Source organism: Salminus brasiliensis, chromosome 2 (assembly GCF_030463535.1).
Source record: "Salminus brasiliensis chromosome 2, fSalBra1.hap2, whole genome shotgun sequence".
Taxonomy (NCBI): domain Eukaryota; kingdom Metazoa; phylum Chordata; class Actinopteri; order Characiformes; family Bryconidae; genus Salminus; species Salminus brasiliensis.
Window position 1 is genome coordinate 34,515,302 of NC_132879.1, and position 22,248 is coordinate 34,537,549.

At 41.3% G+C, this 22,248-nt stretch overlaps 1 protein-coding gene across 3 annotated transcripts in view; it reads right to left on the bottom strand.

The window, feature by feature from the left end:
* ptn (pleiotrophin) overlaps positions 1–21,898 on the bottom strand; it is a 71,694-nt gene extending 49,796 nt beyond the window's left edge. Inside the window, exons 1-2 of one of the 3 annotated variants that reach the window (XM_072672440.1) lie at positions 21,721–21,898; positions 11,278–11,389 (exon numbers count right to left, since the gene is read on the bottom strand). The gene's annotated coding sequence lies outside the window, so the exon portion shown is untranslated. Of the gene's footprint in view, positions 1–3,188; positions 3,296–11,277; positions 11,390–21,720 lie in introns of those variants that run through there. The other 2 variants (XM_072672439.1, XM_072672441.1) reach the window with 2 other exon arrangements.
* Positions 21,899–22,248: the final 350 nt, after the last annotated feature.

The window sequence follows — 22,248 nt, forward strand, 5'->3', positions numbered from 1 at the left end:
TAAAGCCTCTGCTGCACACATCACTGCTGTGTGATTAGAAATTAGTGTTTCAAGAGGCTGTCCTACACACCTTACACATGCGCACACACACACACACTACTCATCAGTAATGTTTTAATAGAGGCTTTACGTAAATCACCAGTGTTTAATTAACACATACAGAGGCCTGTTTAACTAAATTTAACTCTGTATGGCTTAATTGAACACAGGAGATTGCCATATTTGTTGCTGGAATAAAATCCCAAAGCACCTCTCAGTGTCATTTTCATGCATGGCAACCAGCCACTGGGAAAACACACATACACACATGCACGCACACACACATACACACACATTCAGAGCAAAGCCCCTAGCTTTGCACTGTTGCCCATCCTGCTCAAAGAGCATCAGTCTGCAAGACAACATGTTTGTTGGCATTGGAAGTAATATTATGTGTGACCTCCACCGTCCTCTGTCTATTACTAACTGGGTCAGAGTGTGCACACACACACAGAGAGACACTCACATAGACACTCAGGACCCAATGCTTTAGGGCCTTTCAGCTTTTGTAACATCCACAAACAAATAAAACAAGAGGCAGAATACTGATGGGTCTAGCTGACCTGAACTACATTCCAGCACGCAGGCCAGATCTTACGTACGTACATTAACAACACGTCACGTCTAACCCAAATTTACAGTTATTCAACAAAGGTCACAGCTAAGTTGACACGGATGCAACATCATCTTACAATCTGTTGTAGGAGATAGAAAGGTAAATACAAACACATTTTTTGCGGAGTAATAACTAATAAATAACAGTATTTAAGCAACACTAATAATTTTAAGTGAAAAGTGCAACGAGTGAAAATATACACTTTGTTTCCAGCACCTACTGCCAGTAAACAACTCAGCACAAAGCAGAGTAAGTGCAGACATCACAAAATATCCCATAGGCGGGGTTAACATTAGTACCACCTGCCTAACATACAGAATGGTCTGACCATTCAAAGCATTCCATACATTAGCAGCAGATACTTTAAGTCCCAAGCATGTACATGTAGTTTAGAGTTAAATGTCAGGTGAGCATCTACAGGGCATCTACAATGGACCATCCAAGTAAAGTACAGGAAATCAAGGAAATCAATGCTCGGGTATTGGATGTTAACTTGCTTATGTAACACTGAACTATTTAAGAAAACATATTTCCTTAGGTCCATGTCTGTTTAAAGTTGTCATTTCTAGTGATTCATGAAAGGGGATAGGGTATAGGTTTGTGCTATGATGAATAGTATGTGACCTTAACACTGACACTGAACTTACTACACAACTTCACTCTCTCAGCTTTAAGTTAGGAAACAGCTAACAGGTAGAGCAGGTAAAACATGGTCGCAAGCTATACTGACCTTTTTGAATTACATTTATTACAAATCCATATTGTAGCTATGTAACTAAACTCGATACAGTTATGTAGTCTGTGTATGATGTGTTTTAGCATTCTGTTAAAACTGCAGCTTTCTAACAGTGATTGCAGGCAAGGTAATTCTGCATGAGAGCAGGTCCTAACACCTTCATTCTGGAAACATGGTTAAGGAGTAAAGAATGAACGAGAAAAGCTATTGATGTTTTTAAACCAAGTTAAACACATTTATCCTATTTATTTATTTATTTTAAGGTGTTGGGGGGGGGGTATTCTGATAAATCTGCCCTGTAGCTCATTGCAAAAAATGATTTGAAAAATGTCTATTATATATATATATATATATATATATATATATATATATATATATATATATATATATATATAATATCTGTCTGTCTATTAGCAAACTATCTGGCTAAATCTGTGGTAGAAAGCAAAGTGTCATGGTTTGCAGAGGCTGAAGGCAAAGGCGGGCGTACACGCAGGATATTTATTCATCAAGGAAAATAAAACAAAACAAGCACTAAGATTACCAAATAAAACAATACAAGAATCACACACAAACAGGCCAAGTCAACAAACCGCAAAACCGCCATGAACACAGACGCACAAGCACAAGACCAGACAATGGAAGGCTGAAACAAAGAGGTACTTATAGGAAGAATAATGAGGAACACCTCGCAGTGTTACCACGAGTAACAAGGGGTGTGGTTACAAAGGAGACACAGGTGGGAACACTAATGGACAGGTAGGGCTAGGGTTAGGGTTAGGGTTAGGGTTAGACAAGACACAAACAGAGCCATGTGCTTGGGGGCACATGACAACATAAAACAGAGGCAGCCCTAACAGAACAGGGGCAGGCATGACCCAAAGTGAAAACTACCAAGTGGTTTGTTCTGCTCCTTTATCAAAGAGGAAACAAACTGCATTGCAAATTAGGAAAAGTAAGGCAAGTGAAAAAATACTACCTACCTATTTTATTTGTACATAAAAATAGGTTCAATTGAATATCCAAACTGAAATTAAATTGAAATATTGACTTTTGTCATGATTAGACAGACAAAGTTGGTGAACAGTAAATGAACTGTATCAGGTTCAAATTCCCTATCAAATAATTTACAAATTCAAATGTACTCTTTTGGCTACATTTTAAAATCTGCATGTCCATACCTGCAAGAGATGGTTTGTATGGTTTCTTAGTCACTGTAACCACTGTAAGGAGCTGCCTTAGGGAAAGGACAGATGGCACAAAGTATGAAATTTTGCACAGAGATAAAATAATTCCCCATGTTGTCCATCAAACTGACCACATATTTCTTTCTATATATGACTAATTTTGTACAGAATAAGGTTCTCTTAAAAAACACTTTCTCTGGGTTTATCATTACATATCACAGTGTTTGTAAAGCTTGCAGTGGTTAATGTAACGTGCTAGTCTCAAACAGTCATTGGATTCAGTTGTGCATGGTCATGCCAAACACAGCCCCTGTGTGTCATCAAGACAAGTGCGGGCCTAAGCCAAATCATTAAGCGTTTTAGGATCGGCGACTGGGTCGGCTGGCTTGTTAAATAACAGCACAGATAACATGCTACATTAGGTACCAAAGGCTTGGGGAAATGCTCACAGTTAAATGAATAATCTGGAGTCAGAGTTTACTTAATGCTGCTGTGCTTTCTCTCAAACAGTGTAGATGAATAAATTCCCATCTCTCTCTCACGCTCAGTCTCTCACACATAGATGCAAACTTCCTGAACTGAATGTTAAATAGTAGACTGAGAACTTTACCTCTCTCTCTCTCTCGCTCTCTCTCTCAAGCGCGTTCTCCCTCATCTGTCTATATCAGTCCGTTCATATCTTTCTCTCTCACCCTCTCTTTCGGCCATACTTTCTCCCTCTCCAACACATCTTTCTCTCTCTGTCTACTTCAGTCTGTTCCTTTCTCTCTCTCTCTCTCTCTCTTTCTCTCTCTCTCTCTCTCTCTCTCTCTCTCTGCAAGATTGGCTGGCTGTCTGAAACACATGTTCTGTGCATAGCATACTGATGAAGGAGACCAGTTATTTGTGACCACAACTGTGATTGTGTGTGTGTGTGTGTGTATATTATTTTTTTCCTTTAGAAAATCACATTACAGTAGTACTACTCTTCACTGGATAACAAAGACTTTGGTAAGGGATTCCCACACTTCATTTCTTGTAAAAGTTTTAATGAGACATAGCTCTCTCTCTCTCTCTCTCTCTCTCTCTCTCTCTCTCTCTCTCTCTCTCTCTCGCTCGCTCTGTGCATACCGTTATATACTTATATACTCCATACTATATACTATTACTTCTATTGTAAAGTTGCCATTTTGGATATACTATATCTGTAGAGAGAGAGAGAGAGAGATGTGTGTGTGTGTTCTGCTAAAGGTGAAGCTTCAGTCAATCATGTCTCTGTGGGTGGACATGAGCTCAGTGTGAGGCTCAGGCCCAATCGCTGGGCTTTAATAATCCTGTCCCGTTAATCTCACATTAATGAAGCCTCTGCTGCTCCCTCCCACCAAGCCTGAATCAGCTGCCTGTCTGCTTTCATATCAGCCAACACTACTCCTCATCCATCTGCATTAAACCCTTAAACGCAGATTATAATTTACTGGAATTAAAAAAAAGAAATCCCTCCTCTTCACTGTATTCTTGCTCGGAGGACTGGCTTACTTTCTGAAATTGCGATGCAGAGGCTCTTAGTCAATAGAAATATGCATTGAAATCATCAAATCAAATCAAATATGTCAGAAGTTTCCAGGCGGAAGACAGACCTTGATAAGTGATCCTTGCATTCTGCTATTAATGTAGTGAAAGGCACATCATACATAAACAAATCCACTGCATATGATGTGTAATTTCCCTTGAGGATGACCACCTCATTATTCCAAACCATTTCAGCCTGTAAATTCCTGAAAGCTCTTGAGGGCTGCGGAGGTCTGTACGCTGCTTTAGAGGCAATGAGAAATTAAGAACATCCACAGCAGCGGCACCCATTTCACCTGTGTTATGATTTGCACCCGATGTATGAGCGTTTACAGTTCAACGTGAATTAGGGGCACGCCCAAGGAAGCTTCAATGCACGAGTCAGGGCTGCTTTACTCTGGCAGCTTTTCTGAATGCTTTCCCATTACGCTCTTATTCCAAGCCATTGCCTGCCCCATTAGTGTACAGGAGCCTATTAGATTGCAGCGAGGGCCGCTCACAGGTACACACCGCGCCTCACTGCACTCATTCCAATCAGCCTTCCACCTGCTTTCCATTCCAGCTGGCATGAGATCTGCAATGAAGATACAATCGAAACACCGTCACAAACCCGCTGGGGAAGGTTTGGACTCGGCTGAAACGCTCCACTCAGCCAAAATCAAGGTGGACTGAAACATCCACAAACAACAAAAACGAAATGAATATTTGTTTGAGATCTACTATACTTTTTTGCAGCAACCATCTTGGCAACCACACAGCAGACAGGGGATTGATCTTTAGATTAGCATACTATGCTATACACATATATTGTTCCTGTCATGCAAAATGGCAACTAAAGTCAGTTCTCATTATGTTGTTTACACAATGTAAAGAATAACTGCCAGATTCAAATTTCGTCAAAAAGGGAAATACAGTTACATTTACATTTACGGCATTTAGCAGACGCTCTTATCCAGAGCGACTTACAAAGTGCTTTGCTATTTACCCAAGAAAACCTTAGCTAGTTAGAATAGGCTAATAATTCAAAAGATACCTCTAAGCTTAGACATTGCTAAACACAATACAATAAGGCGACCATAGAACTATTCGTCCAAGTACTCTCTGAAGAGGTGGGTCTCCAGTCTGCGTTTGAAGACCGCAAGCGACTCGGCCGTTCGGACACCCAGGGGCAGCTCGTTCCACCACTTTGGTGCCAGGACAGAAAAAAGCCTGGACGCTTGTCTTCCGCGGATTTTGAGGGATGGCGGGTCGAGCCGAGCCGTACTTGAAGCTCGAAGGGCTCTTGGTGCAGATCGGCTTTTGACCATTGCTATCAGATACGGAGGGGCTGGTCCGTTCTTGGCTTTGTAGGCCAGCGTCAGGGTTTTAAATCTAATGCGGGCAGCTACAGGAAGCCAGTGGAGAGAGCGCAGCAGTGGAGTGACATGGCTAAATTTTTGGACATTGAGGACGACCCGTGCCGCTGCATTCTGGGTGAGTTGCAGGGGCCTGATGGTGCGCAGAGGGAGACCAGCCAGAAGAGAGTTGCAGTAGTCAAGTCTGGAAGTGACGAGAGACTGAACAAGCACCTGGGTGGCCTCTCTAGAGAGGAGGGGTCGAATTCTCCGGATGTTGTACAGAAGAAATCTGCAGGACCGAGTTACGTTTGCAACATGACTTGAGAACGATAACTGATCATCCATCACTACACCAAGGCTTCGGGCTTCAGTAGAAGGAGTGATCAGTGAGTTCTCAAAGGTGATGGCAAGATCGTTTCTTGGTCCAGCAGTTCCCGGGATGTACAGCAGCTCCGTCTTGCAGGGGTTGAGTTTGAGATGGTGAGCCGCCATCCAAGAAGAGACGTCGGCAAGGCATGCTGAGATACGGGCAGAAACCTGTGTGTCAGACGGTGGGAAAGAGAGCATGAGTTGAGTGTCATCGGCGTAACAGTGGTAAGAGAATCCATGAGAGGATATCACTTTACCAAGAGAGTGAGTGTAGAGTGAGAAAAGAAGAGGACCAAGAACTGAGCCTTGTAGAATGCCAGTGGAGAGACTACAAGGAGCGGACGTGTCGCCTTGCCATGTTACCTGGTATGAGCGTCCCTGCAGGTATGATGCAAACCACTGCCATGCAGAGCCGGTAATTCCAAGACCGGCAAGGATAGACAGGAGGATCTTGTGGTCCACTGTGTCAAAAGCTGCGGAGAGGTCAAGAAGGATAAGAACCGGGGACAGTCTGGCAGCTTTAGCTGCATGGAGCTTCTCTGTAACTGCAATGAGAGCAGTTTCAGTAGAGTGTGCTGCTTTGAAGCCAGACTGGTTAGGGTCCTGAAGATTGTTCAGAGTGAGAAAGAGAGACAGTTGGTTGTAGACGGAACGTTCGAGAATCTTTGAGAGGAAAGAGAGAAGAGAGATAGGTCTGTAGTTGCCAAGCTGTCTAGAGTTTGTTTCTTTAGGATGGGCACGACTCTGGCAGACTTGAAGGCCGATGGTACCTGACCTGACGACAAAGAGCTGTTTATGATAGAGGAGATAAAGGGAAGGAGGTTTGGAGCGATTGTTTGGAACAGAGGGGATGGAACAGGGTCTAGTGGACAGGTGGTAGGATTATTGGAGGTGAGAAGATGTAGGAGGTCATCTGTGGAAAGAGGAGAGAAGCAGGTCAGAGAAGAGGGAGGAGGAGGGCAGTGCCTAGAGAGCGGGGTAGAGGCGGGGGGGAAAGATCTGCGGATCTTGTCAACCTTTTCTTCAAAGAAGGAGACAAAATCATCTGCAGACAGGGTAGTGGGAGGTGGGGGAGTAGGAGGGTTGAGGAGAGAGGAGAAGATGGTGAAGAGTTTGCGTGGGTCAGATGCAGATGATTCCAATTTCCCCCTGTAGTAGGATGCTTTAGCGGCAGCAACTTCCGTTCTAAACCTGGAGAGAAGAGACTGATAAGAGTGGAGGTCGGAGTCGTGTTGTGACTTCCGCCACTTCCTTTCAGTAAGTAAACCAGTGCCGCCGCCCCTGCCAGTCCTTCGTGGAGAGTGGGAAAAGGCAAAGGCAGACGACAAGGCAGCTGGAGTTGCAGAGTTGTCCGGGGTGATCCACGTCTCAGTCAGTGCCAGGAAGTTTAGAGACCGAGCAGAAGCAAAAGCTGAAATGAAATCTGCCTTCTGCACTGCAGACTGGCAATTCCATAGTCCCCCAGTTACCATCACATTGGTATTAGAACAAGGTGGGTAAATGAGGTTACCGGAATTGCGGCGTCTGCATCTGTATCTGCACCTCCGGCTGCTGTCAGAGGTGAGGACAGGAATTGCAAAGCACATCTTCAAGTATAACAGAATAGAGTTGAGTAAAAAAAGTTTTTGCAGCAGATATTCTAGCTAGGAGTCATGACGTCTAACAAACCGCGGCTCCACACCTAATTTATCAAGATTGGAGGCACTTGGCTCCTCCTCTGCAATTCACACTTCTAGCTGGCCTGAAACTACACCTGAATCAGCACCTCAATCAACTAGTGAGCACCAAGCTTCTATGTTAACCTTAAGACAAGAGTGTTAGCAGAATCTAGTTAGAAGTATATTTAAAAACCAGCCTACCTTACAAGCTAAAGATGACCCCAAGTAAAAAAGCAAGCACACTGATTTCTGAGTGGCTCCACACCTAATTTATCAAGATTGGAGGCACTTGGCTCCTCCTCTGCAATTCACACTTCTAGCTGGCCTGAAACTACACCTGAATCAGTACCTCAATCAACTAGTGAGCACCAAGCTTCTATGTTAACCTTAAGACAAGAGTGTTAGCAGAATCTAGTTAGAAGTATATTTAAAAACCAGCCTACCTTACAAGCTAAAGATGACCCCAAGTAAAAAAGCAAGCACACAGTTAGATACCAGTTAGATACCAGAGACACTAGGCTTTTGCATGACAGAGATGTACAATATACTATACAAGTCCTTGAGCGAGATTCCTAACACTGCCTTTGTCTGTCTCTGTAATATGATGGGTAAGAGCATCTGACGAATGGAACTACCAAGCAAATGTACAAAACTGAAGGATGATCATCTACATTGGCACAGGAACCAGGTGACATGGGCAAAATGTGTCCCACCAAAAACAGCTTCATTTGTCACATCCAAAAAACCCAGAAATAACACTACTTTAATTTTAAAGTGCGACGCCCAGGCTAAGTTGGCACATTTGGGCAAAAAATCAGGCCAGAGACAGTATAAATGAGGAGACCGGCCACTGCTAGAAGCGAATAGAGCCATCCATGAGCAAATAGAGCCGATCAGCTTGCTGATTATGCTGTCAGCAGGGGCGGGTCAATATGTCGAGATCTGTGCAGTAGCCAGAACAAGCCAAAAAACATGTTTTTTCGTGCATAATTGAGCTAAATGCTACAAATTATAAAATAACTATACTAAGATTTTTGTCAATATGGTTTTAAAACTGTAATTTGACCTTTAGTTTCCAGTATTTTGGTCTTTCACATTCACAGAGATGGGAGTCTGGTCTTGTGTGACTGGAAATAACTGCCTGGCTGCATTGCAAGGTTGGCCGCAGAGTGGCCTATAAAGATTTGTAATTGATTTCATGCTTTGTTTTTCTGTTGGGTGGCGCTGGTCTTCTTTTAGCCTTTGTTAAGGCTTGTGTATTCAATAATATCCTCCTATCACCAGCTTCACTAGCCTCAGCTTTTGCCTTATCAAAACATATGGTTTGTGAAGTCAGCTTTCACCAGCTTTGAACAAGAGGTCAGTAACTAGAGTGAATTATTGTAACTCCATAAATGTTCCACGGTACTACATATAGTATATACAGAATAAAATGCCAAACTCACTCCAACACCCTTGAGCACCTACATGGAAGAGCACAAAAAGTATTTTTGTATGTGTGTTTTTGTGGGAGGACTGCACAAATTGTGGGTGGAGATGTTGGAAGTTCTGTTGATGGTCAGATAGAATCCCTGAAGATGAGCTAAAAACAGTCCAGAATTTACAAAGAGTTCCCCCAGTGGCTCCCATGGCACTGACGTCCCATGTTTTTGCTTCTTGAATCCTGTTATTTGAACAAAGGCTGAATTGTACCCTTGCAGAATATTTTGATAGGAAATAATTATTATTTATTAACACAATACTCTCTTTGTCAGCATCTCTTGTTGTCTTGTTGATCTTTTTCACAATGTCTTTTAAAGCCTGCATCTCACAAATGTTGTGCTATTAAGCTGGCAGTATATTGTAAAGGAGGATACAGCCAAAGAAAATTAAATAAGGCACATATGTTTACATATTTGGAGGATTTTCTGAAATTAACACAGGGTCAAAATTATGCATACAACACCGCTGATATTTGGTTAAATGTCCCTTAGCAAACTGTCACTTGACCAGACACTTTTTGGTATCCATCAAGAAGCTTCTGTCAGAATTCTAGTTGGATATTTGACCACTCTGATTGGCATTATTGGTGGAGTTCAGTTAAACTTGTGGGTTTCTTGGCAGGGAACCAGTTTTTAAAAACACTTGGTTGTGGTCAGGTCTTCCAGGTCTCCTTTCTGCAATGTATCATGCTTAACTGCTAGGTCAGTGTTCTTAATTTGGGGTTGTGTTTCTGGGCCTCACCTTAACTCTTTCAGTCATACCTCTGGTCAGTGTTGCAAAGCAACTTTATCTTGGTCTCATCTCACTATAAAACATTTATTCAGAAGGCTTTTTCTTTGTCCATCTGGTCAAGCGTGAAGGTGTTGATTTTTGTAGAGGGGCTTCTTTCTTAGTATGCAGCCTCTCAGTCCATGGCGACATTAAACTTGCTTGACTGTAGATGACTCTGGTTTCCAGCAGTTCCCAGTTTTCTCCTGCTACTAAAAGGAACTATCATGGCACAGACATAGACACAGAGAAGCTACCGACTGTAGTCAATCATGATCACTAACAGGAAGAAAAGAAGCTTTGGCAAAAACGTCCAGCGCCACTGAATTAATAATCTAAGTGGCTGTTTCTATATTTATGGCCCTGTATATATGATCTTGGATCTGGGAATAAACAATGTGGTGAGCAAGCAATGCACTGTCCTTTTATTCTAAGTATTTTACAGATTTAATAAGCAGATAGAAAATGCTTGTTTATCCTATTTATACTTATCAATGCACATTTTGTGCCAAGCCTTCTGACGTACCTATATCTGCCTATGAGTGTGAGACGTCTTCAGACGTGAAGATCTAATAGTGCTGTTATACTTAAACACAGTCGCACTATATGATACATACAGGTTGTCAAAGCCAAGTTATTTCTATTAGCACCAATGATGCTGTTCCACATTGATATGATTCTTTTTTGTCACAACTGCCTGCTTTATTGACCTGAGCTCCAGATCAATACAGGCTTCTCTTTAAGGCTGTGCACATTTCATCAGGTACTGTTTATGCTCCTTGCCCCGAGCAAGCCACGCTCGCTTAACACTCCATGACACACTCTTCCTCTGATTAACAGCAGTCATAATATCTTTAATAATCCTGTTTGGATCAAATTTCTCGTTCTCAGTGCAAGGAAGCGTGTGTGGTTAACATGGGGGGGAAGGGGGGGAGACGAAATCCAACCCACATCAACCCCAAGCACAAATCTGCAATACTCTCAGGAGTTTTCTATAGGAAATCTATTCTAGCAGCTTTGCACTTTTGCTATGTGAGGCTTTTGCAGTTCAGCCTCTGTGAACTAAGTAACTAATGTTTAATTATTCATTTTGTTTTAATTATTCATATTTTTTTTTAGAAAATATGCTATATGATAACCCTGTAAACATCAGAACTTTACAATTAATTGTTTAAGCAATAATTTGACAAGTTACTGTTTTCTATACAGGATTTCACAACATCTCCAAACAAAATTCATGATATTTTAGCTGATGCTCTGATCCAAATCCTGTCCAATCCAATCGAACCCTGGTCTCCCACATGTGGTGTGGTATCTCACTGGCAGGTAGTGGCATTATCTGTTGCGCCACACAAACCACCACAATCCTGCATATAGGTAACTGTGTAATAGCTGCCTTACAACACGTAATAAATATGTGTTTGCAAATGCTTATTTAATGTCTGAGATTCTCCAAAGATGAATGAATTCACAGTTCTCTCTCTGATATGTGCTAGCATGTATTCTTTTGAACTCATCTAAGACACTTTCACTGTACCTGTCTGTACTGTCTGTCACCTGGCTCTTTTCTGTCACTTTTCCCTTGGTGGTCTCCTCAGAAAGATAGTTCTCTCACTTCATTAGATAAACACAAATAGCCCTCTTTTCACCTTGGGAGACAGACAGACAGACAGAAAGAAAAAGAACAGTTAAAGAGACCCTGGAGAGAAAGCCAAATACTTCATGCCCAGAGGTTACACCATAATTTTTATATATCAAGCATGATAAAAAACTAAAAATATATCTTATAATACACACATATATTGTTGCTGTCAACACATCTCCATATTTTAATTTTTTGTCATAATGTGAATTTGGTAGTTGTTCTTTACATTGTGTCAGAATTTGAATGATGCATGGACCAATAGAAATGCACTAAAATGTCTTATTTTTCTTCCATTGAAAATTAAGCAGCTTTTTTCCTCCTGTAAAATTTTAATTTAGGAGATTCACCTTTTTTTGCTATAATAGCGACGATATGTAACTTCCTGTCCTTTCATGGTCAGCAATCCTGCAGTGTCTCCAATAAACTTCATCAGAGATATTAAGAACTTTTTTTGAGGAGGGAGGTCTCAGATCAAATGAGTTAGTGATTAGTACCAGCCGCAATCAGGGGGAGGTCTCTGAATTAATGAGGTGGTGATTAGGACCAATCACAGTCAGGGGTGAGGTCTTAGAACAAATCAGGTATATGATCCTGAAAATGTTTTACATTTTATGACTTTATATTATGAATATATGATGATATCACATCATGAGTATAATTACTCTGCTGTGCTCCCAGTTGTTGGTGAGCTGTGAAACAGCAGGCCTGTACAGCAGAGCTGTAACATATCTTACAACTGTGGTAAAAATTAAACTCAACTTGACAAGCCAGTATTCAAAGGCAACAGGCAAGTTTACACTTAGTTGTAGGTAGACATTAGAAATTTAAAAAGGATAGAAAATTTGTTACGTTGTTGTTCTTTATGATCATGGCAAAGATCAAATAAGCGTAGATGATGTGCACAGTCTGCATTACTACACTCTGTAGTGTGAGTGTTGAGTGCTCTCCCTTGGCAAGTCTTGAGGTTCTAACCCCAAATCAATAAGAAGTCATGTAAGTAACCACTAATGCACACACACACACGCACACAGTGTACAGGGTCTGCACAGGCTATATGGAGAGACTGCTCTGCTAGGTAATGACAGGCTATTAGACCAAACTGGTGGCCAGCAGCATCCAAATAATGAAAGCTTCGGCGATGGTTCTACTAGCAGACTCTAATGCTACATTACTTTTACTTCGACCAATCGCTGGAGTCCACCTTCAAAAGACCCCTATTTACACATCTACTTTTCTGCTTTCAGATGCTGACCTGTAATCTTTTCCTTCTTTCCTCCCTACCACCACCACTTGGGCACCCTGGATTGCACAGAGGGTTGGCTCAGCCCCTGTCTTACATGTATAGCAGGATCTGCTAGGGTCCAGATGTTAAAAGACTTACATTTACTTACAATTACAATCACAATTACTTGCAATTATTGTTATCTATCAGCTTGGCACAAATTTTTGTCAAGATTCAAGTTGTTGTATTCTTGCCTCTGGATCTGGATAGCCTAAGCTCTGCCATTATAAATACAGAAGACATGACGGAATCAAGGAAAGCAGAAAGTAAAGGAAGTTTTAGTAAAGTATTTGGACAGAGTGACAGAGTTTATAGTGAAACTGGAGCTCATGTCTGTGTGAGTTGTGTGAGTTAGTTGCCACACAAAAAAATTGGACCACTGGACATACACAGTTAAGAGAGGAAAAAAAACAAATAGGTCACCTCATTTTTTATTTATCTTTATTTGTATCAATTTGTAACGTACAGTGGGGAGAACAAGTATTTGATACACTGCTGATTTTTCAGGTTTTCCCACTTGCAAAGCATGTAGAAGACTGTAATTTTTATCATAGGTACTCTTCAACTGTGAGTGATGGAATCTAAAACAAAAATCCAGAAAAATACATTGTATGATTTTTAAATAATTAATTTCCATTTTATTGTGGGAAATAAGTATTTGATACACCAGAAAAAGAAACTTAATATTTGGTACAGAAACCTTTGTTTGCAATTACAGAGATGAGACGTTTCCTGTAGTTCTTGACAAGGTTTGCACACACTGCAGCAGGGATTTTGGCCCACTCCTCCATACAGATCTCCTCCAGAGCCTTCAGGTTTCGTGGCTGTCGCTGGGCAACACAGACTTTAAGCTCCCTCCAAAGATTTTCTATTGGATTCAGGTCTGGAGACTGGCTAGGCCACTCCAGGACCTTAAGATGTTTCCTACGGAGCCACTCTTTAGTTGCCCTGGCTGTGTGTTTTGGGTCGTTATCATGCTGGAAGACCCAGCCATGACCCATCTTCAGTGCTCTTACTGAGGGAAGGAGGTTGTTGGCCAAAATCTCACGATACATGGCCCCATCCATCCTTCCCACAATACGGTGCAGTCGTCCTGTCCCCTTTGCAGAAAAGCATCCCCAAAGAATGATGTTTCCACCGCCATGCTTCACGGTTGGGATGGTGTTCTTGGGGTTGTACTCATCATTCTTCTTCCTCCAAACATGACGAGTGGAGTTTAAACCAAAAAGTTCTATTTTTGTCTCATCAGACCACATGACCTTCTCCCATTCCTCCTCTGGATCATTCAGATGGTCATTTGCAAACTTCAGACGGGCTTTGACATGCGTTGGCTTGAGGAAGGGCACCTTGCGTGCACTGCAGGATTTTAATCCTTGACGGCGTAGAGTGTTACTGATTGTTTTCTTTGAGACTGTGGTCCCAGCTCTATTCAGGTCATTGACCAGGTCTTGCCGTGTAATTCTGGGCTCATTCCTCACCTTCCTCAAGATCATTGATGCTCCACGAGGTGAGATCTTGCATGGCGCCCCAGACCGAGGGAGATTATCCGTTATTTTGCATTTCTTCCATTTTCTAATAATTGCACCAACAGTTGTTGCCTTCTCACCAAGCTGCTTGCCTATTGTCCTGTAGCCCATCCCAGCCTTGTGCAGGTCTACAATTTTATCCCTGATGTCCTTACAAAGCTCTCTGGTCTTGGGCATTGTGGAGATGCTGGAGTCTGACTGATTGAGTGTGTGGACAGGTGTCTTTTATACAGGTAACGAGTTCAAACAGGTGCAGTTAATACAGGTAATGAGTGGAGAACAGGAGGGCTTCTTAAAGAAGAAGTAACATGTCTGTGAGAGCCAAAGTTCTTACTGGTTGATAGATGATCAAATACTTATTTCCCACAATAAAATGGAAATTAATTATTTAAAAATCATACAATGTATTTTTCTGGATTTTTGTTTTAGATTCCATCACTCACAGTTGAAGAGTACCTATGTAGCTGTTATAATTTGCAAATAATGAATACAGATTTACAGATTTAAAGGTTTCTGTTGTCTTATGGCTGAAAAGGATGTCCCAGTGGATGGGAGTGGACCGAATGTGTACATCATTCCACTGCAGTGATTCTTGAAAACTATTTCCAGTGGCATCATTGGATTCTTTTACTCACTGTTTTTTTTTTCTAAAATGGTTTTAATGGTAAAGACTGCATTATTACACTTTCCCAGAAAACACTTGGTTGTTGAATCAATGCTGAAGAAAGCCATGTATGTGACTTGCACATTGATTCAACTTCGATTGCACACTGGGCTGTCATGATGCAGCACCTTCAGACATTAAACCATGTAAAAGCATTGGAGCCTTGAAGTAGTATCTGCTTTATCTGGACATATAATTTGACCATATTCTGTTTACACTTGTCATTAAAATGTGTCTCTACTTTGACCAGATGAAATCCGATTTTACTTCCCACATGAAAAAAATCAAAACGTACATTATTTCTGTTTAACTTCTGTAAACAACAGTTTTTCATTCTCATTTTCCTTGCTGGAGGAGACTGTGAACAGTTTAGAGGAATGGTGGGAGTTCTACAACACAGTGGAACAACAGAAGGTTCTTGCATTCCAGTTCTTCGGCTCAACGGCTCCTTCCAAAAATACTATAAACTATTAAAAATGAACAAAATCTATGCTACTTGTTTAGCTGAGGGACACACACAAACACTAGCAGCATGAGGGAGATACAGTAAGTCATTATTACTTGTATTAATGTTTTCTCAACAGATGTTATTTCCGCTTGCCTGACGCCGTTCGATTATAGAAAATTCCACATTCCGTTTACACTTGTGTTAAATGTGGATGAGATCCGTCTCTGACCACCTCCAATGTGGTCACATGTAAAATCTGAATGCGATCCAATCACCAAAATCGCATGTTCAGACCAGGTGGAAACAGGCTCTTAGCTGAAAGGAAACAAATGTTGGATACTGTTCTTTAAATTTTAAAAAGGGTATTTACACACACTTGTATCAACTTTGTACAAATTAACCATCTGTTGAGTAATTCCTTAGCTTCTTATCACCCTTTATGATTTTTTAAGTGTGTAGGCCGCTCAGGTGCATGTCAGCTTTTCCCCATTAAGAACACATGTAGACTCTCTGCCTCCCAGGAGACTTCCCTCTTTTAGAGCTTCTTTAGAGCAACTAGAGCAGTCATTTGAAGCAGTCTGGACCACAGACATGCAGCTTTGTGTTCAATTCTGTGGCGTCTCAAAGCATCTCAAAGCATGACATTCCATACCAAATAATGCTTGCAAAAGTCTTTTAAATGGAAGCCATGAAACAAATGAAGGGGGTGTAGAGAGAGAGGGAGAGAAAATCCAGTCCCTGTTACCACCAACAGACTAAAGCTATTTTTTCCCTACTCATTTGGGGACGTGCCAAACACTGTTGTACTTGGCAACCCACACACATACACAACATTGGTGGTGTCTTCATTAAGAAAACAAGCCTAGGAAGAAAAAGAAAAAAAAACACAACACAGACCGGATCAGACACAGGGATGTGCAGTGGCTATGTACGAGGTTGCTACAGGGATGCTGAAACATTTGATGAGGGCTGACCTATATCTATGTCAGCTGTGGTGGCAATTAATTAGCATGACCGTGGGCAGTTGGAGGCAGGGAGGGTCGCGGGGGTGTCAATCATAAGGGTGAGTGGTGGGTGATTACACTGCATTGCTAATTACAATTGTTGTTTTTTTTATAATAATTAAATATTAAAATATTGGAGTCTTTTTAAATTCAATATTAGACTGTTTGCCCATGTGTTTCACTGGGACTGTAGACTCTGCAATACTTAAACTAAACTAAAAGAACTAAACCTGAGGAATGCCAGTTTTGTAATGAAAGGGAAGCATTAAACACTTAACACAGCGGTGCTCGCAGCCACTGGTGCTTTAACAGACTTAATTTAATTTAATGACACATTTCAACAGGCATTTAGTTTGTATACCAGCTACACAAACCTGCAGTATAGGTTTCACCTCACTCTTAGCAAAAAAGAGTTCTACAGCATAGTGCCTTTTTGGTGCTAAATGGAAAGAAGAATGGCTCCATAATTTATGTTTTTATATAGAACCATTTTCTTTATTAAAGAAATATTGAATCATCTCTTTTAACCCCTTAACACAGCAAGGCTTATTATACTCTAAGGCATATTACTCAGTAACTACAGGGACTTCTATACAAACTAGTGGGACTATTCTTCGGTAATAGAAGTTTTTAATAACACTTTCAGCCTGCTGCCAGGCCATAGGCTGTTAAGGGGTTGACGAGTGTGTACATAAACACACTTGTGGCAATATAACTGATGAAAAAAAATAATATTAACTAACAGTGGTAGTTCATATCTCCCCTACCTTCACAATTAAAGCCCTGAGTTTTCTTTCTAATGAAGCTGATCTGGCTCCTCAGGGCTCCCAGTGTAAATGTACAAAGTATGTCTTAATAACATATTCCCAAAGTCGAATAAACGTCTGCTGTATTTCATCAGTATTGCTCTCGTCTCTATGTGGAATGGGCGGTCCTAAAAGTATTAACCCTGACCAATCTCAAGGATAATATGACTTTACCCTCTCTTTGAGTCTGAGCAACCTCGCAAAGATTGTTAAAGATTGTGCTCCCTGTTGCACCAGGATGTCCTGACACAGTACTGTAGTCGGGGAGTTCCGTAGGCCACTACCAGCACAGTGGGGCCCTACCAGCACAGTGCGTAGCTGTCCCATCGCTAAATGCCATGGTGAAGCAGAGAGAGACGGAAGGGATGACTGGGCAGCCGCTCCCCCAGTCATGGTTTGAGCTTGTATTTATATATGGCTGGTAACTTGGTGGTGCCAAATTTATTTTGCCAGTGATAGAGGGTTGACAGTCACGCACGTTCATTAGAATATTAAGATGACATCCAGACCACTCTCAGAGAGGTCTGATTAGAGTGCATTTTGGTAACTTTTTGAGGAGTATTTTATCATATTCCTGCTTTGTGTTTTCTATTGCTGCAATGAACAAGTTTACTTTTACACATAAAAAATCTGTAGATCAAAATGTGTTTGGAGAGTTTTAGTTACACCAACTTTTTACTGGGAAAAAGAAACAAAATCCAACATTTTGATGGAATAAGAAAGAGGTCTTTTGCCTAACTTAATAAAAAACAGCATTTTAGGGTCAGTTTATTTTAGCGACTGCTTTTTAAAGAAGAGCAGGTTGAAATTGGACTGATCTTAGATCTGTACTAAATGCAACATACTAAACTTGCATTTAGGCATTTGTGACCAGGTACTCTAATGCATTTATCTGACATCTATGAATGATAAGTCTTATGAAACACACCAATTTTCAGGAGTGTACTGTACCCTGGTATTCAGGGGGTTGGGACAGCCATAGCACTCACTCTTCCTACGCAGTCCATATCTGGGAGCATATGGACCTGTGTTAAATGCATTGTTTTTATGATGTCAAAGAAAAATAATACATTTCTACATTTTCTTTAGCTCAGCCTGAACTGAGCGTGGGAAAAGTCGGTCAGAACAGAGATCATTCACATTAATCAAAGACAGCCTGTTTAAATCTAGGCCCTCAAACATCAAGTGAACCACAGTGGAGCCTTTAACACACTTTCCAATATCTTGTACCTGGACTTTCTTGGCAATAATCCTGACCTCAAGCTGATCTGAGGCCAGTCTTCCGGATGGGCCTTTGCTGGTTAATCTCTCTTTCATTAGATGCTCACCATGTGATGATGGCAAAGAAATGAAGCGGCTCCCTTTCAATGTAGGCCTCACCGCTGCGTCTTTTGTGTGCGGAGGAATGAAGCAAAGTTTGGTCTGGCTGGAGCGACTGTGGCCGAACTGAAAATAACTATGGCAACAGCAGGAGCATTGAGGCCCTCTCTCTCTCTCTGTCTCTCTTTCTCTCTCTTTCTCTATTCCTTTACAGGAACAGCCGCTCAACTCTGCATCCCTTCCATTCCTATTCCAGTCAGGAATGACCCACTTTATAGCCTTCCAGCACACACATGCTCAATGCAACATGGGGAAAAACTACACTGCATACTCCATACATATACATTCAAATATACATTTGCATATGAAGCACAGTGCTGTTCCTGTAAACTAGAATATTCTCCAGAGGCTTAAAAATAAATAAATAAATAAAATCAGGTCTGTATGGACTACGATGAGCTCAGTGATAAAAAAGGAAGGTGAGACACATTTCATCATTGCTGTCATATTTGGCTGCGAGTCCCTCAGGCAAGAAATAAACAAAACTATGGTCTCTGCTGATAAAAGCTCGACCACCACAAACCACCGGAATTTAGGCCGGTTTTAAAATGAAATGTTTTGAAGTACAAAAAAACAGAGAGAGAGAGAGAAAGAAAAAAGAAAGAAGCCAAACAGAAAAACAAACAAACAAAAAAAAACAACAACTGAGAACTGCCAGACACCTTCTGTAGTCTTCTGAGAGAATACAATTTTCTCTTTCTGTCCTGTACTTCAATACATGCAACAAAAAAAAAAAAAAAACAAATGAGAAGGACAAAATTGAGTCTTGTTTTAATCTCCCACTCAACATCCAAACTGCCTGGTCCCTCTGAGGGATACCTTCCGCCTTCGCTTTTGTGTTTTTGCTGTGTCTCAGACTCAAAAAGAGACACAGGTTTGCTCTGTCCATGAAAGAAACACTAGCTTGTGGCTAACTAAGTGGCGAGCACAACATCAGTAGAAACAGTGTTTTTCTCTATTTGCATTTGTTATTTCCACACAGTGACAAACATTTAAACTTTCAACTTTATTTAGCCTTCTGGAACAGTTACTCATCCTGTTCTGCTATTCTTTTAACACAGCTTTACCAAAATATTCACTCTTTTAAGAATCACAGCTAGGTTAACATGTTCATGAAAAGCAACTTTACAGGAGGAAGGGAAAACCTTCTAAACTTTCAATGGAAGTCAATGTAAACAGATTTTATTCCAAGTCAATTTGGAGCATTTCAATTGGACCATTCATCCAGAATTATTACCACTGAGTACCACTGAGTCAACTAAAAATGGAGATACATGTTTTTCTTTGGACAGCAGCGATATGTTGTGTGTTAAACACTGGTATGCAAGTCAACCAGCACCAGGCCAGCATCATTGCAAGCACATCACCAGGAAAAATGCAAATTAGAAATGTCAACAACATGCATATTGTGCCACAACGGTAGGAAAGTTCAAAAGGCAGATATCATGAGACTCAACTGAGACTCACTCCCCAGAGACTCTAGATTTAACTCACACTTCAGAGACTTAAGACTCAACTCAGACTCACACTTCAGAGATTTGAGAGTCGACATAGGAGTCTATACCCCAGATACTCTAGACTTGACTCAGACTCACATCTCAGAGACTTGAGACTTGACTCTGATTCACATCTTAATGACTCGAGACTTGACATGAACTTGTACCCCAGATACTTTAAACTTGACTCAGACTCATATCTCAGAGACTTGAGACTCGACTGAGACTCTAGATTTAACTCACACTTCAGAGACTTGAGAGTCAACTCCGATTCACACCTTAAAGACTCCACTCAGACTGACACCCAAAACATTTAACACTGACCTCTGATTTGCACCTAAACTCAACTCAACTCAGGCTCACACAAGAGACTTAAGAGACAAAACAAAAAGTCTCTTTGAAATCTCAAGTGAAGATCTCTGCACCTCAGAAACGAAAACAAGTGTCTGGCATGAGCTTTATAATACACAGCTCTTCAGTAAACTTGTATCATAGCTACTATTTAGCAGTTATAGCTACCTTTTTCTATTAGTAACCCAATCTTTCAGTGCCTCTGTTTTAACAATTTTGATATATACGGAACTTGATCTAACAAAGCCGAAAAGTCTGCAAAAAATAGGTGTTTTATAATGTGTCAGGGACTGCTGCTGTGGAATACATGAACACATGAACAGTAGTATGCTTCAAACACCAGTCGCGCTGTGTCATTACTCTGATCTAAAATAATGATAATATGCTCTTATCGATCAAAATGATGCACTGAATGCAAACACGCACTCTCTCAGATGGAATCAATGCCTTCAGCATATCAGTCATTTTGCTGCATGTGGTATACAGTAATAGAAAACACAGAACTGCATGGAATCCACAATTTGACACATTTGGCGCTCGTGTAAATGCGCTTACGTTTACACTAACCTAACTTAGATATACATGCACCACCATCCTCTGTATATATTTAACATAAGTGATGCTAACATTGGTGTGCTTTTATGATGGTAGGGCTGCACAAAATTGTGTATTGTTTGACCTTTGCAAAACTAATAGTCAAAAAAGATACTTTTTTACTTGTTTGTTTTTTACTGTGCACTGTCAGCACTCACAATATTGATATCCATCATTTTAGTTAGTTTTGGTTAAAATAGCATATTACATCCTTGAAACATGTGTTATATAATGAATCCCCTAATGCGGTATTGATGCCAGGTCTATGCCACCCACAACATGTAGCAATATAATCACAATATTTTGTCCGTGTTGCTCAGTTTCACATGACAGACATCCTCTGTAACAACAATAAAGACAAGCACATTATCTCCCAGTCCTGTCACACCATCAGTGCGACATACAGAGCAGGCCTCGAGCGTTCACAGTGACTCCCGTTTCATCTGTGGACTGTGCTGGCTGCTTCACCAGGGCTGAGGAGCCGCTTGTAGGACACACTGTCGAGCCCTCAAACACACTCATGCCCTCACACACTCGCCGAAGCATGGAAATTCTCTCTGACCACAAATCTCCCTCTGAAAGTTCTCTGCCTGTCTCCTCCGTGCTCACACATGACGTGAAGTGATACATTCAGAGCACACAGCTTCCCTCAGGCTCTGAGCTGAACCTGCTATCTCTCCCCTCTCTCTCTCTCTCTCTCTCTCTCTCTCCTCTCCCCATCGCTCTATCTCTCTCTCCACTTCTCCTTCCCCTTCTTCTATAATCTCTTATACATGGTACTTACTTATTGTTTGGTGTTTCAGCACTCAAAGCAGTCTTGACCCGCTCTTCTCATCCACTTTGCGTTGATTGTTTTTTTGGCGCTTTGTCACTCTGCCTTCTCTTACACATTCACTCTCACTGTCTCCGGTGAACTCACGCTCTCTGAGCTACAGGGTTGTGCTAATGGTATCTGTGGGAGTGTTAGAGTGTGTGTGTGTTTGGGGTGGGGTGGGGGTGGGGGGATTGTTGTTGCACTTGGGTTGTGCCTGTGCCAGCGAGGGCGTGCTGAAAGAGCTGCTCTCAGCCCCATGATCACACCCTCATTAACACAAGGTCACCCCTGGGATGAGAGCGAGAGAGAGCAAGCAGAAGAAAGAGGCAGAGAGAGAGCTGTAGGGTGGATGGCTGTCAGTCAGAAAGATGGATAGTCTGAATAAAGTGGTAAATCCAGACAGCCTGAAAGGGACCAGCTGTTCTCTCCCTGTAAACTATGAGAAGAGTTCAATCTTTAAAAAAATCTTGGCTTCTGGGAGAATTTTCAGTTGCTATA